This window comes from Staurois parvus, unplaced genomic scaffold (assembly GCF_062004578.1).
Source record: "Staurois parvus isolate SC_StPar_1 unplaced genomic scaffold, SC_StPar_1.0 ptg000132l, whole genome shotgun sequence".
NCBI classification, from domain to species: domain Eukaryota; kingdom Metazoa; phylum Chordata; class Amphibia; order Anura; family Ranidae; genus Staurois; species Staurois parvus.
The window spans coordinates 5,463,207-5,479,034 of record NW_028317928.1 but is presented as its reverse complement, the minus strand read 5'-3'; the positions used below and the strand labels follow the sequence as shown (position 1 = coordinate 5,479,034).

The 15,828-nt window shown below is 44.0% G+C and overlaps 1 protein-coding gene across 1 annotated transcript in view; it reads left to right on the top strand.

Annotated features, from left to right (window-relative positions):
* Positions 1 to 15,828, top strand: part of LOC149466215 (uncharacterized) — a 475,763-nt gene that overhangs the window by 293,537 nt on the left and 166,398 nt on the right. The window lies entirely within an intron of this gene.

Genomic DNA, 15,828 nt, shown 5'->3' with positions numbered 1-15,828 from the left:
GCAGCAGGATGAATGCTGAAGTGTTTCGGGCAATATTATCTGCTCATATTCAGCCAAATGCTTCACAACTCATTGGACGCCGCTTCACGGTGCAGATGGACAATAACCCAAAGCATACTGCAAAAGCAACCAAAGAGTTTTTTAAGGGAAAGAAGTGGAATGTTATGCAATGGCCAAGTCAATCACCTGACCTGAATCCGATTGAGCATGCATTTCACTTGCTGAAGACAAAATTGAAGGGTAAATGCCCCAAGAACAAGCAGGAACTGAAGACAGTTGCAGTAGAGGCCTGGCAGAGCATCACCAGGGATGAAACCCAGCGTCTGCTGATGTCTATACGTTCCAGACTTCAGGCTGTAATTGACTGCAAAGGATTTGTAACAAAGTATTAAAAAGTGAAAGTTTGATTTATGATTATTATTCTGTCCCATTACTTTTGGTCCCTTAACAAGTGGGAGGCTCATATGCAAACTGTTGTAATTCCTACACCGTTCACCTGATTTGGATGTAAATACCCTCAAATTAAAGCTGACAGTCTGCAGTTAAAGCACATCTTGTTCGTTACATTTCAAATCCATTGTGGTGGTGTATAGAGCCAAATATTTTAGAATTTTGTCGATGTCCCAATATTTATGGACCTGACTGTATGTGCATGCTTTTTTTTTTCTTTCATTATTTATTTTTTAAAGTTATTTTTATTCAGATTTTCAGTTTTTTTTTTTTAATAAATTGCAAAGATTTCAAAACGATCTCCTTTCACTTTGTCATCATGGGGTATTGTTGGCTGTGTGCCCCCTACCCGGAAATGCAAATCACGTATATATACACGTGATTTTGTGCAGCCGTGCTGCCCTGTAGCAGTACATCTGCTGTAGGGCGGCAGGCAAGAGGTTTAGGTTCCCAAGAGCACCGTGGCCTCCATAATGCTCAAATGGAAGAAGTTTGGCACAACCAGGACTTTTCTAAGAGCTGGCCACCCAGCCAAACTGAGCAATCAGGAGAGAATGGCCTTAGTAAGGGAGGTGACCAAGAGCCCGATGGTCACTCTGACTGAGCTCTAGAGATCCTGTATGGAGATGGGACAAAGTTCCAGATGAACAACCATCACTGCAGCCCTCCACCGATCTGGACTTTATGGCGGAGTGTCTAGAAAGATGCCTCTCCTCAGTTCAAAACACTTGATATTCTGCTTGCAGTTGGCAAAAAAAGGACCTGAAAGACTCTCAAACTGAGGAAGAAGATTCTCCGGTCTGATAAAACTAAGATTGAACTGTTTAGCCTCAATTCTAAACATTGTTCAGCGCCCAGGACCTCAGCATGGGCTGAAGGTTCAGCTTTCAACATGACAGCGCTCAGGACCTCAGCCTGGGCTGAAGGTTCACCTTCCAACATGACAGCGCTCAGGACCTCAGCCTGGGCTGAAGGTTCACCTTCCAACATGACAGCGCTCATGACCTCAGCCAGGGCTGAAGGTTCACCTTGCAACATAACAGCGCTCATGACCTCAGCCAGGGCTGAAGGTTCACCTTCCAACATGACAGCGCTCAGGACCATAGAATGGGCTGAAGGTTCACCTTCCAACATGACAGCGCTCAGGACCTCAGCCTGGGCTGAAGGTTCACTTTCCAACATGACAGCGCTCAGGACCATAGAATGGGCTGAAGGTTCACCTTCCAACATGACAGCGCTCAGGACCTCAGCCTGGGCTGAAGGTTTACCTTCCAACATGACAGTGCTAATGACCTCAGCCTGGGCTGAAGGTTCACCTTCCAACATGACAGCGCTCATGACCTCAGCCAGGGCTGAAGGTTCACCTTCCAACATGACAGCGCTCATGACCTCAGCCTGGGCTGAAGGTTCACCTTCCAACATGACAACGATCCTAAGGGCACAGTAAAAACAACACAGGAGTGGCTTAGGGACAACTCTGTGAACGTCCTAGAGTGGTCCACCCAGAGCCCTGACTTGAACCCTATTGAACATCTCTGGAGAGACCTGAAAAGGTCTGTCCACCGACGACCCCCATCCAACCTGACTAAGCTTGAGAGGATTTGCAAAGAAGAATGGCAGAAAATCCCCCAATCCAGGAGTGCAAAGCTTGTCGTGTCATACCCAGAAAGGTTTGAAGCTGTAGTTGCCGCCAAAGGTGCTTCAACAACGTACTGAGTAAAGGGTCTGAATTCGTAAGTCCATGTCATATTTCAATTTTCTTTTAAATAAATTCACAAATATTTCTAAAATTCTGTTTTCTCTTTGTCATTATGGGGTCCTGAGCGTAGATGAATGAGCAGAAAATGAATTTAAACAACTATTATCAGGCTGCAACATGACAAAATTGAAAATAAAGTGAAGTGGGTCTGAATACTTTTTTGAATGCGCTGCCACTCTGAAGTCACCACTGGACTGACTTGACCCGTTCATTTCCATGGGCGATATGAAGGCTGTATGATGCCAAAGCCCTTGACTGCAAGGAGTCTTGGTCATATGGACTGGGAGGTGCTGCTGGAGTCGAACAGACACCCGCAGTAGATCTTCAAAGTCTGAGTCCTGGTTGATTTTAGATGAGGGTTCTTCAAACATCCCGGAACCCCCCCTTGACATTTAACTTGCTGTGGGCTGTAAACCAAATCTGATCGTTGAAAGAGTTTCGCACAGACTGGAATACGCTGCAAAGGTTGACCTTTGGACTCTAGACTGACATATGTAGTAGATGTTTCTTGAAGAAAACAATTTGTGTATATTTTTAATGGACTACATTGATTTGTATTTCTAAAAGTAATCTGATCAATAAATTATACAGAAAAGTCCTAATTTTGATCATTTGTGATTTTTTTTTTTACTTGTAACGTGAGCCATGTGCACTAGGGTTTCAGATACGTAGACTTGGAAGCACAAGTGAAGGACCTCTGAATGCCCTAGGGCAGGGATGTCAAACTGGTAGCCCTCCAGCTGTTGCCAAACTACAAGTCCCATCATGCCTCTGTCTTTGGGAGTCATGCTTGTGACTGTCAGCCTTGCAGTGCCTCATGGGAGTTGTAGTTTGGCAACAGCTGGAGGGCCGCCAGTTTGACACCCCTGCCCTAGGGTTTAAAAAGAGCTGTGGGGGCATTCTTTAAACTCACCTATTTCAATTAACACAGAAATTACAACCAGTTAAAATGGTGAAACGTTAACTCAACCTTTCTGTTGTGTGTCTCTGTGTGCCACAGAGCAGCAAAGAATTGTCTGAGGATTAGAGAAGAAAAAATGGTGGAAAAACATGGACAATCCCAGGGTTACAAGTCCATCTCCAGAAATCTTAATGTTCCTGTGTAAACTGTGTGCAACGTTGTCAAGAAGTTTACAGGCTGGTTCTTCCCCAGTGTCAGCATTGGGAAGCAGTCTGTGACTCCATCATTGGTTGTCAGTGGGAGGAATAGTGCACCATCATTGGTGTCAATTGGAGGAATAGTGCCCCGTCATTGGTGTCAGTGGAAGGAATAGTGCTCCATTGTTGGTATCAGTGGGAGGAATAGTGCCCAATCACTGTATTAGTGGAAGGAATAGTACCCCATCATTGGTGTCAGTGAGAGGAATAGTGCCCCATCATTGGTATCAGTGGAAGGAATAGTGCCCCATCATTGGTGTCAATGGAAGGTATAGTGCCCCATTGTTGGTATCAGTGGAAGGAATAGTGCCCCATTGTTGGTATCAGTGGAAGGAATAGTGCCCCATCATTGGTGTCAGTGGGAGGAATAGTGCTCCATCATTGGTGTCAGTGAAAGGAATAGTGCCCCATTGTTGGTATTACTGGGAGGAATAGTGCCCAATCACTGTATTAGTGGGAGGAATAGTACCCCATCATTAGTGTCAGTGAGAGGAATAGTGCCCCATCATTGGTATCAGTGAGAGGAATAGTGCCCCATCACTGGTGTCAGTGAGAGGAGTAGTGCCCCATCATTGGTGTCAGTGGGAGGAATAGTGCCCCATCACTGGTGTCAGTGAGAGGAATAGTGCCCCATCACTGGTGTCAGTGAGAGGAGTAGTGCCTTGTATTGGTGGGAGGAATAAGGCCAAATAAAGGCTAGCAAAAGGCCACGTCTGGCCCCTGGGCAGCAGTTTGGAGACCACTGGTTTACAGAAATGAAGACAGCTGACAATTGGATTGTTCTTCTGTTAGTTTCTACGACTTAGATTAAGGATTACCCAAATACCCAAAATTCTGTGTGTTCCTACCTCGCTGTACCCAGGACTGGGGCTAAAAAGCCCTGGCTGTGTATATGTCAACTTCGATGGCTCCTCATGCTGGTTCCAAGGCTGTGAAGTTAAATGCCTTCTCCTCAACTGTGAGTGTTGTAAACCACCTGGGAGCATTCTGTATTTACAACACTGGCAGCAGAGGAGAGGGGCCAACTCACCTTGCTTGTGTGGGCAGGCAGAAAAAGGGGCGAGTTAGGCAGAAGAACCCAAACCAACAGTTGTGTATTGCCAAGGCTGGAAGTGCCTGCCAAGTGTTCTTTAACCATTCCCCCCCCCCCCCCGCTCGCCCTATCACGTATATATATACGCGATTTGCATTTCCGGGTAGGAAGCATGTGCCCGCACCGCCCTACCCACGCCGCCATTGGTGGCTAGGGATGTCAATCACCGGGTCCTGGCTCGAGACTCCCCACTGGCACTCGGCGATTGCCGTGTAAAGCTGACAGGGGAGAGACCTGTGTGTAAACAACACAGGTCTCTCTCCTCCCAGGAAGGACATGCTGCTGTGTATTTCTCTGCACAGCATGTCTCCCTAGTAAAACACACACAGCACACAGTTAACCCTTTGATCACTCCAGATGTTAACTCCTTCCTGCCCAGTGCCATTAGTACAGTGTCAGTGCTTTTTATTAGCACTGATCACTGTATTGGTGTCACTGGGGATGTAAGTGACACCAACTCAGTTCCCACCCAGTGTCAGAATGCCCGTTGCAGTCCCGCTATAATCTATAACTGTATTCCCCTCGCACACATTCCTGGAAGTATGGCTCATCAATGGAGGGTGCTGTAGCGACCACTAGCTGGGGCTGGAAACATCAGACCACAGATCTCAACATGGTCCTGAAAAGGTTTTATTCCAAAAAGATCATATCACAAAGGAAAGTGCAACATTTTGGGGCCGAGTAGGGCCCCTTCATCGTGCCTGAAATTTGACTTTTAAAATTTTTTTATTGGATATGTTTTATAGCAAAAAGTCAAAAATATTGTTTTTTTTCGTTCTATTTGTTTATAGCGCAAAAAATAAAAAATGCAGAGGTGATCAAATACCACCAAAAGAAAGGTCAATTTGTGGGGAACAAAAAAGACATAAATTTGATTTGGGTGCAGCGTTGCATAACTGCGCAATTGTCAGTTAAATTAACACAGCACCATATCAAAAAAAGGGCCTGGTCAGGAAGGGGGGTAAATCCTCTGGAGGGCAAGGGGTTAAAGCCAAGGGGAGCGCAGGGGCTTTTTGCGTGATGCCACCCAATTGGATATCTTTATTTCTCACCAGAGCTACCAGAAAATAAACACAGTTGGCTGGATGTTTTAGGAAAGGAGTGGGATATATAGACTGGATCAGGCCTTGTCCTCAGTGTTGGGTCACTCCTCCTGCCCTTCCTTTTAAAGGAACATTCTTTGTAGGTGGTTCCCATAACAGATGTAGTTAGCACACGTTACTTTGTAATTTAAGGAGAACAACCCCCCCTCCGCCTGTTGATACCTCCCGTTCACTCCCTTACTACTCTGTTGCTCCATCTTAGCCCTAGGAATAGCCAGGGGTTCTGGGGGAGCATCAGACCTCCTCCCAGAATGCAGTGTTTGCCCCAATAATGTTACCTGATGGAGGAGAACATTATCCCTGCGTAAGCTCAGACACCATGGCCCTGATTCACTATTGGGCGTGGGCGCATATTTATGGGCTTAAGCCCAATTTTCATGGGCGTCCGTCCATTTTTGACCCTGCAACCTAATTCACTATTGAGCAGAGCCCATAAGCAGACGCCCAATCTAATTCACAAAAAGACACACGCCCGGAATCAGACTCACAAAAGCAGACTTGCTAAGAAGCACGTCTAACACCATGAAAAATCACTGTAGAGACATGTTCACTTAGAAATTTGCTTTGCCAAATATCAGGACTTCACTTTAAACAATATCTGCTATTTCCAAAAAAATTAAGAATGTGTTAAAAATCGTTTTTCTCAAGGAAATCGACACAGTAAAAATCTAGATGCCCGTGCAGTGTCTTTGGCAGATAGAACTGAGCATGTGCAGAACACCTTTTAGTCCTCTGCCATGGGCGTTTGCTTTTTAGCCACTGACTAATAGTGAATCTGATTGTGGATTCCTCTGACAGCCGGCACTCGGTCGCGACTACTGTGTTTAATAAACAGCATTAAGCATATCTTCATGTAATCTAATTAGATTTCCTTCGTTTTAGTGATTATATTTTTGTTTCTTATCCTTTATAATTATTTCTGTTATGATTTTACTTATTTTGAAGGTCTAGATAAAATTTATTTTGAAAGCTGAATGTAAAAATAAAGGTCCGCAATAAAAAAAAAAAAAAAAAAAACAGCGTGGGTCCCCCCTCTCATCCATACCAAGCCCTTCAGGTCTGGTATGGATATTAAGGGGGAACTCCATGCTGAAATTTAAAAAAAAAACAGCGTGGGTCCCCCTCAATATCCATACCAGACCTTTATCCGAGCATGCAGCCCGGCAGGTCAGGAAAGGGGGGGGGGGACGAGCGAGCGCCCCCCCCCTCCTGAACCATACCAGGCCACATGCCCTCAACATGGGGGGGGTGCTTTGGGGCAGGGGGGCTCCCCCCCCAAAGCACCTTGTCCCCATGTTGATGAGGACAAGGGCCTCTTCCCCACAACCCTGGCCGGTGGTTGTGGGGGTCTGCGGGCGGGGGCTTATCAGAATCTGGAAGCCCCCTTTAACAAGGGGGCCCCCAGATCCCGGTCCCCCCCCTACGTGAATGATTCTGCGGTACACGGTCCACAGACTCATTCACAAAAAAACTAAGTGTGGTGTAAAAAAAACACAGTACAGGGTCTTTGACAAGTCCTTTATTAAAACAATGTCCCCCGAAGTAGATCCAACGTCAATCGCGGCGGCGGCGACCCGAAAAAAGGAAAAAAAAAAAAAGGTTCCGCTCCCGTCCGAGGCTTCCAGCCTAGTGAAGAAAAACCTAGCTGACAGTTCTTATATAGGTATGGGCGGGGCCAGCCGGGAACAGCAAGCATGTGACATGGGGCGGGTCACTGGGATGATGTCCCCGGATGATATTCATACCAGATCCGAAGGGCTTGGTACAGATGGGAGGGGGGACCCCACGCTTTTTTTTTATTATTTATGCAATAAAGGGAATTATTTTACATTCAGCTGTCAGTGGGGAACCCCGCTGACAGATGAAACATTAACTCATGGCTGTCGCTCCTACAATCCCGCATGAGTTATGTTATCAACTCATGCAGCATTTTAGTAATGAAAACCAATGCAGCGCTCATGTTTCAGCTGTCGGCGGATTTCCCCACTGACAGTTGAATGTCAAAGTATTGCAGTGATTTATAAACAGTTCTTTAAATAACTGGCGTGGGGTCCCCCCTCCCATCCATACTAAGCCCTTCGGGTCTCGTATGGATGTTAAGGGGTAACTCCACGCTGAAATTAAATAAAAAACAGCATGGGGTACCCCCCTAAATCCATAACACATACTTATCCGAGCATGCAGCCCGGCAGGTCAGGAAAGGGGGGGACGACGACGAGCGAGTGCCTCCCCCCCTCCTGAACCATACCAGGCCACATGCCCATACCAAATTATTCAAACATTTGTAAACAGACCAATTAACTGAAATGGTTTGACATTTGTACCCCAAATATGACGTTCCCTGAGGCGTTAATAAACCGAGGTACGCCTGTATCAGTATTGCAATCCTTTGTATTGGGATACATAGAACCAACATACATCTGAATTGGCAACATAGCACAACATTTGTGTCACATTGGAGATATCTGGCTAGTTAAACTGACCTTGCCCAGGGACCTAGGATTGATTCACAGCACAGAAATACAGGCTGGGTTAGCAATGTAGCTCCGTGGATTAGTGGTTAGCACTGCTGCCTTACAACTCTAGGGTTGTCGGTTCGAATCCCAACCCCGGCGAGGTAGTAGCATGATCTCCGTGTGTGGCTGTCTTCACATACATGTTCTGGCAACATCTTTGCATTCTGTCTAAATGATCCCTAAAATGTGAATTAGAATGAGGCCTTGTCTGTTGAAACACCTTCAAAGCTGCACCTTATGTGAATGTCATACAATGGGATAAGATAAGGGCCTGAATTATTTGATAATGATGGTTTACACTCCACCCACTTTTGTGAAGGATTTGGCAAGCAAAGAGCTGACAGAGAGAGAGAAGAGTGAGACGAAGAAGAGTGAGCGAGAGATACATATGAAGAGTGATAAAGAGAGACATTCAGAAGAGTGAGCGAGAGAGAAGAGCGAGCCAGTGAGACAAAGAAGAGTGAGCAAGAGATACATACTGAAGAGTGATAAAGAGAGACATTCAGAAGAGTGAACGAGAGAGAAAAGACTTGGTTGGTGAATCCACACATCAAACTTGTCACAAATCCTGGCGTGCATTTTTCCCCCAAATGCATAGCAGACCCTTATCCCAGCAGGCAGGTACCGCACGTCTTCAAAGATTTATTTCCTTTGTTGATTTTCCTGCTTCGCTCACACTATATGCAATTGAAAATTACTCTTTAAGTTGCCAATTTTACTGTGTTTTCTAGAGAATTACTAACTAGTTGTGTTTTCAATTGTGTGTAGCATTGCGATTTCTATTTGAGTCTAGATGTTAAATTGCTAATAAATGGCCACAATTCTCAAATACCTTTGAACTCTCGCTGCAACAAATGGTGTATGTTAATACACTCACATTCATTATATCCAATATCAGGTACGATGTCAATGCACAAATCGCACCTGAAATTGCACACCCTGGATGTGACTTGTCATGTGATTGGCATGGCCAGCAGCTTGCTCTCTGCATGGCAAATTGCACCCAATGTTACTGGGGGCCAACACCACTGTCACATCTAATCCGATGCGGCAATTGTCCAACTTACAGTGAAGTTGCACGAGTTCACAATCCAATTGGATGTGAACAGAGCCTACAGTGGCCAATAGGGTGCGACTTGGTCTACGATTTGCAAGTCGCCTGTCATGCCAATTGCATGGCAATCGCAAACAATGTTACTGGGGGCTACCCGGTCACATTAAAGCAGATTTCTAAGTGGTGTTATTGACACCACAGTCACATCATGTGACTTGCATAGAAGTTGCATGATTTCAAAGTCGGGGTACATGGTGATTTCAAGTGCAATTTGCAAGACATTCGACATCGATCTCTCAGCAAATTGCATGAAAAGTAGTGTATTCATTACTCTATTATTACTTGCGGCTCCTACCAAGTTTGAACCACAACAATATGAACGCTCCAATAGCGTGCACATTGAGTGGGACTTGGCATGTGATTTGCACAACATGCAAGCTGTAAATCGTCTGCAAAGTCGCACCCTATTGTCTGCTATTAGAGTGACCACATGGGTGCGTTTCAAACACTGATTTCTATAGTAGTACATGTACTACTTTAGTGGCAATTTGCATAGAGATCTGTGTCAGATGTCTTGAAAATTGCATTGAAATGGTCAACTTTACTGTAAGTTGCATGATTTGTAAATCAGCTTTGCCCAGAGTGTAATGTTTGGTGATGTTTGATTTCTGGAGTGTTTTACCAATTGATGGGAAATTCACCATACTAGTCAAATCGATTTGTCATTTTCAGTATTGCATACAAGATGTGGTCATGTGACTGTCTTAACTCATGCGAGAATCTGGAGGGAATTGTGACCATAGTAGCAATAAAGGTTCCAATTGGGGTTCCCTTTCACATCCCTGCTCAATGTTCTGTTGTATGCTGCACACGTACATTTCACTGTATATATCTTTCTGATTTGTGGGGCCTGTATACCAAGGGTTAATGCAGGTAGGACGCGGATTCATCAGGTGAAAACACTTTCACTGACCAAACTAAGGTCAGTGGTGGGTGTGGCTTCATTGGGTGTGGGGCCTTGTTTGGCACGCTCCAAATACAACCTAGCTTATATAAAGATGTGCAGTAGGGAGTGATTTGGCCTGTTACTAGGCCGGGTGGTTTGTGACTAAGTCCTTGCTTGTAGTGGTTTGGGGGAGGAAGAGATTTTGTGCTGAATTGCCCCAGACACCACTCAGGCTGTGTTTGGAAGTGGGCTGGAAATGTTTGCATATTTTTGGCCTTGTAAAGTGTTTGTGTGTTATTGCACAATGATTGTGTTTTTTCTCTTTGCATTGAAAGCCTCACACATGTCAATCGTTTTGTTTAAAATCTGCTCTTGTTTTAATTTTGCTTGCTTATTTAGACTCAAATGCTTTTTTCTTACAAACCTGCTGACAAATGTATGTGTAGGGGATTTGTAGAGGTGGGAGGGGTTTTTCACATATGTCTTGTTTTCTTTATATTTTGATGTGTAGACTTTTTTTGTGAATGGATCTTTATACTAAATGTTTGTGTAAGTAAACCTTATTTGCACGAAAATGTTACTTGATTCATCTTCCCCTTTGTTTCCTGCTATAACCTGAGCACACACAGTTCATTAGAAGTATCTTTAGATTGTAAGCTCTTATGAGCAGGAGTGTTTTATTTTTGCCACATCAATCCTATTTTTGTGACTCACCAAGATATTGACTGTACCTACTTGTTCCTGCTGACCAAATAAATGAAGATATATTTGATCAATAAATGTTTCACCGATGTTTTTGTGTTTATTTTATGTTCAATATATGAACAACCTTAATAGTTACTTTGTATACTTATATAATCTGCTCAAATGTAGCTTGTAAGAGCGTGAATATGCAAGTGGGTGCAAACTGGCTTTTTCAAAACCAAACAAAAAAATAAAAAACCTGCTTGCACCACAATATTGTTATGTACTAATGAATATGTCACATTCACTGTGCAGCCAGCTACAGGTTTTCTACAATTTGATTTACAGTAATAAAATAGTCCCCACTGTGTGTTGATTTTTGGCCTTTGGCAACAAATATATATTAGCCAAGGTTTAAAAAGAAAAAAATCACTAAAACACACATTCGCGAAAGCTATCATAGCCGTGCATAGAAATGAGCGATCGTGCATAGATATGCGCGATCGTGCACAAATAAACGCCAAACAGGTGTCCCCCATGGCGCACGAGCAGCTATCCTCCTGGAAGTCCGTCATCTGGTGCGCGCGCACCCGGAAGTGGTTGTTGGGAGTGTAAGTGGATGAGAAGTGGTTGGAGGTTTTGTGTTGGTTGAAAATTTTGATAACTTTATTGGCATTTGGACATGGCGAGAGCACAGTTCTCAACTGAGGAGATGATCCTTATATGTAAAGTAACTGTGGCCATTGCAAATATGTTTATAACATGTGAGGGACAAGTAATTGTAATTTTGTGGGTGGGGCCTAGCAGAATCTCACTTGGTGCACATGCTACTTATCTGTACATTAGCTCCTGGGTATTGATGGGTCAATTATATTAACCACTTGCCTACTGGGTACTCATACCCCCTTCCTGTCCTGGCCAATTTTCATCTTTCTGCACTGTTACCCTTTGAATGACAATTGTGCAGTCATGCCACATTGTACCCATCTTAAATTTGTATCAGTTTTTTCAGATAAATAGAGCTTTCTTTGGGTGGTATTGACTTGCTGCTGTGAGTTTCACTTTTTGCTCGATAAACCACAAAATAGCTCATAATGAATAAAAGTCTGTTTATATTATAACATTTGGTAAACTGGTAATTTAGCAACACTGATGTGCGTTGATGAGGTGGCACTGCTGGCCACAGGTGGGCGGAACTGTTGGGTGGCACTGGTGGGCACTGATCATCGGGGCTGACCCCTGCTTTGATAACTGCTGGTTCTCGGCAGTACTTTCCACACATTCTGACAGCGTGATGAAAGTGCAGCCAAGACCCTGCAAATGCATTTCCCGGTGATCAGCGTGTCATTGGACATGGCTGATCACATGGTAAAAAGCCGCTGTGATTGGTCTTTACCACATCACGTGATCAGCTGTGTCCTTAGGACACAGCAATCATGGAGAGCGCGTTCTGCCAGGATGTCATATGACACCCTCCCAGAGCTGCCTGGATGCAGTGTAGCGTTATTCGGCTATCTGCGGTCGCCAAATAGGTAACCAGCTAGGCCTTCATGGCTAATCTTTGAATATCTGGACATGTATACTGCGTATAATGCATTACATTCTACAATGTGTTGGTGTACATGGTATAACAGTGTGCAATGCGTTGCTGGATTCTGCATGACAGTGGACAGCGTATCACAGTGTGCAATGCGTAGCTCCAGCCTGCATGACAGTGTACAGTGCATTACAGTCTACAATGTGTGGGTGTACACGGTATCACAGTGTGCAATGCGTTGCTCCATCCTGCATGACAGAGTACAGTGCATTACAGTCTACAATGTGTGGGTGTACACGGTATTACTTTGTACAGAGTATTACAGTGTGCAATGCGTTGTACACTGCAGTGTGCACTAAAGCATTTTACACTCATGCACTGTACACACTAACGCATTTGACATTTCTAGTGTGCAATGCGTTCGTGTGCAATGCCTTGGACAGTACAATGCATTTGCAGTATTGGTGTATGTTTATTAAGCACAGATAATTCATCTGATTTTAGTTATCAAGGAGAAGTCTTCTCTGTCCCCCTGTTTATGAGGTGGAGGACAATTGTTTTCCGAAGAGGAGAGGAGACTTTTTTTCAAGGAGATCTGTATAGATTTCCAGAGATATGTGTAGATGGTTGAGGGGCTGCATGTGATCTCCGGAGATAATTGTGATTAATGATCACCTGAGTTAAACCAGTGAATGAAAAGTGTAAAAAAACATGGATTGAAAATAATCTGCACTGACCACTGTGCTTTGTCAAGCCACATATTGGCACATTCTGGTGTCACACAGATGCGATGTGAAATTTGCAGTGTTTTCTGTGCAAGCGCTGCACCGCATCACAACCGCAACCCCTTCATGCCACCTGCTGCGGCTTTCTAGGTGAAGTTACCAACACACCAATATTGGTACACAAAGCGTATTGCGATTTGCCAAATTGGATGGCATGCCTATTCACACCCATGTGCATACCCTGAAAAAGGGTCCTGCACATTTTTGGCCCGGATGCGGTGCAATTTGAGGTGTGCAAAATGTTTGTCTCTAATTGCAACGCACACAAATTGCATGTGATTTGCCCAGGAGTGCGGTGTTAGACCACAATGCATGTATGTGAAGCCAGAATAAAAGGATGTGGATTTTGTCTATTTTTACTTGCGCATGTTAACATTATGGAAGTGCGTTATTCTTCTGTTTAACATGCTATAGAAATGCAACATGCATTTGGATGTAGTGTTTTTGTATGTGCATTTTGGAAGTATTCTAAACACACATTGACCCTAGGGCCACACCATATCTCATGCAGGCCATAGATGGGTCGAAAATCGGCCGATTTTTCGGCCGAAAATAAAATCGGCCGATTTTCGGATCGTTAGTGGGCTATTTGTTCGGCCGTTTTTCGGTATTTTGGCAGATTTTTTTTTTTGGTAAAGTTGGAAAAAAACGGCCGAATTTGCCGATCGGCCGATTTTCGCGGCAATGATGGGCAAATCGGCCGATTTTTTTACTGATAAAAAATCTGCACATGAGCAGTGACCTGCAAGAGGAAGACAAAAAGAAGAAAAAGAAGAAGAGGATGATGATGATGAAGATGATGAAGAAGAGGATGATGATAATGAAGAAGAAGAAGAAGATGATGAAGAGGAAGAAGAGGATGATGATGAAGAAGAAGAGGAAGAAGAAGAGGAAGAAGAAGGATGAAAAATGAGAGGAATTCCAGTATGGCAAAAAGTGTCCCTGCAGAGAGCTCCGCTATTTCTTTGACAGTTCCTTGACATTTACAGCGGTTGCAACATTGTATCTATTTGTTTCCGAATAAAAACATTTGTATCCGAAATGGATACAAATACATTGTTGCAACCGCTATAAATGTCAAAGAACTGTCAAAGAAATAGCGGAGCTCTCTGCAGGGACACTTTTTGCCGGCTGTAGACGGGATGAAAATCGGCCGATTTTTTTTTTTACCATTGCTGGTAACGTCGGCCGCTTGAACAACCGATTTTTCATTTTTTAAAAGAAAAATCGGCTGTTTTTCTCCCCGTCTATGGCCTGCATAAGCATTAGTGTGCCTGGGGGAGGGGGGGGCCTTTGGCCTTTCCAAACACAGTAGATGCTCCAAGAATGTTTCCTTGAACTCTTGAAATGGTTAAAAAGGAAAGACACTCTAGATAGCCTGCACTGAGAATTGACTGTCATGATGACGTGTCAATGATTATTTGCTCTCATTTTTCAGGAGTGGTACTGCTTGCGGTTGAAGCTGGTAGAAATCCACCTTCACGTCCTCCACTCACCTTCACTTGTGGCCAGTGGATATTTTGTGGCCGCAGGCAAGAACTGGCATCGAGGACCTGCATAATGACCCTGGAATGCCAGAGGTGGTTTGGAAGCAGCACAGCAATTTGACCATCCCTTTCCTCTATGTTGGTTTTAGGGTGCAAAATTGCTTCTCGTTCGTGAACGGACTGTCGCCGGATATCAGAGTCCCCATATTTTCAAGATATGTTTTAGCCATGTTGGCTTATTTTTATGTTATTTTCCAAGTGTGTCGCACCTAACCGCACAATAGTGTGGTGCCATGCGTATTTGTGGCTGTGAATGGGGCTGTTTTTAATAGACGTGTGTAGGTGCAACAACGTTTTCATCATGGTACCTGCGCACATCTACATAGGGCATTGCATTTCTTTGCTGTGCTGGAAAATGTGTGTTCTTGCATGCGTTTCTGCACCACCAATGGTGTGAACAAGTCCTAAGGGCTGGTTCACACTATAGAAACAGTCTAGATGTGTTCCTGATGGGGTTTTTTCATGCCCTTTTGGCATGCATGTTTAGTGTGTTCCAGTACATTTTGGATGCGTTTTGGACATGTTTACATTGCATTTTTGTATCCCTTCCACTTATTTTTTTCTATTTTCTTTGTATTCAATGTAGTTAGGGACATGTGCGTTTTAGTACATTCAAGGACGTTTCAATGTGTTCCAGTACAGTTCTGTGCAGAAACAATGCAGCGCTGATGTGAACTATGACATTGACAACCATATAACCTTCTTTCTGTGCGTTTGTGATGCTGAAAAAGCAACTGAAACACATGTAGTGTGAACTGGCCCTAAAGGTTATTAGAGGTCAGGGAACAGGACTGACCAGGAATTGTGAATTCAATCAGACTAGTGGTGAGATACAATCAGCAATTGTATAATAATGTGAGATCTGAGCTGTAGCTGATAGAAAATGAGACACATTCACTTGATCAGTAAATAGATAGTTAAAGAGTGGGGCGGTGATCCATAGATTTGCATATGGGACAGGTGATGATGGGGTGGGGGAGGGGGTCAAGTTGTATAAGGAGACAGATTTAAAAGAGAAAAAAGTTACAATGAAATATACACGGCATGAAACTTGCACATGACCTAATTGGCAGAAGAACAGTACGCAAGTAACATTCATCCACTTTCTAGTCACTAGGCAAAATCATAATTGATTGATCAATATTCCTGCCACAACCCAGAAAATTGATCTCCATTTTTTTGGGATGTTGCCAAGA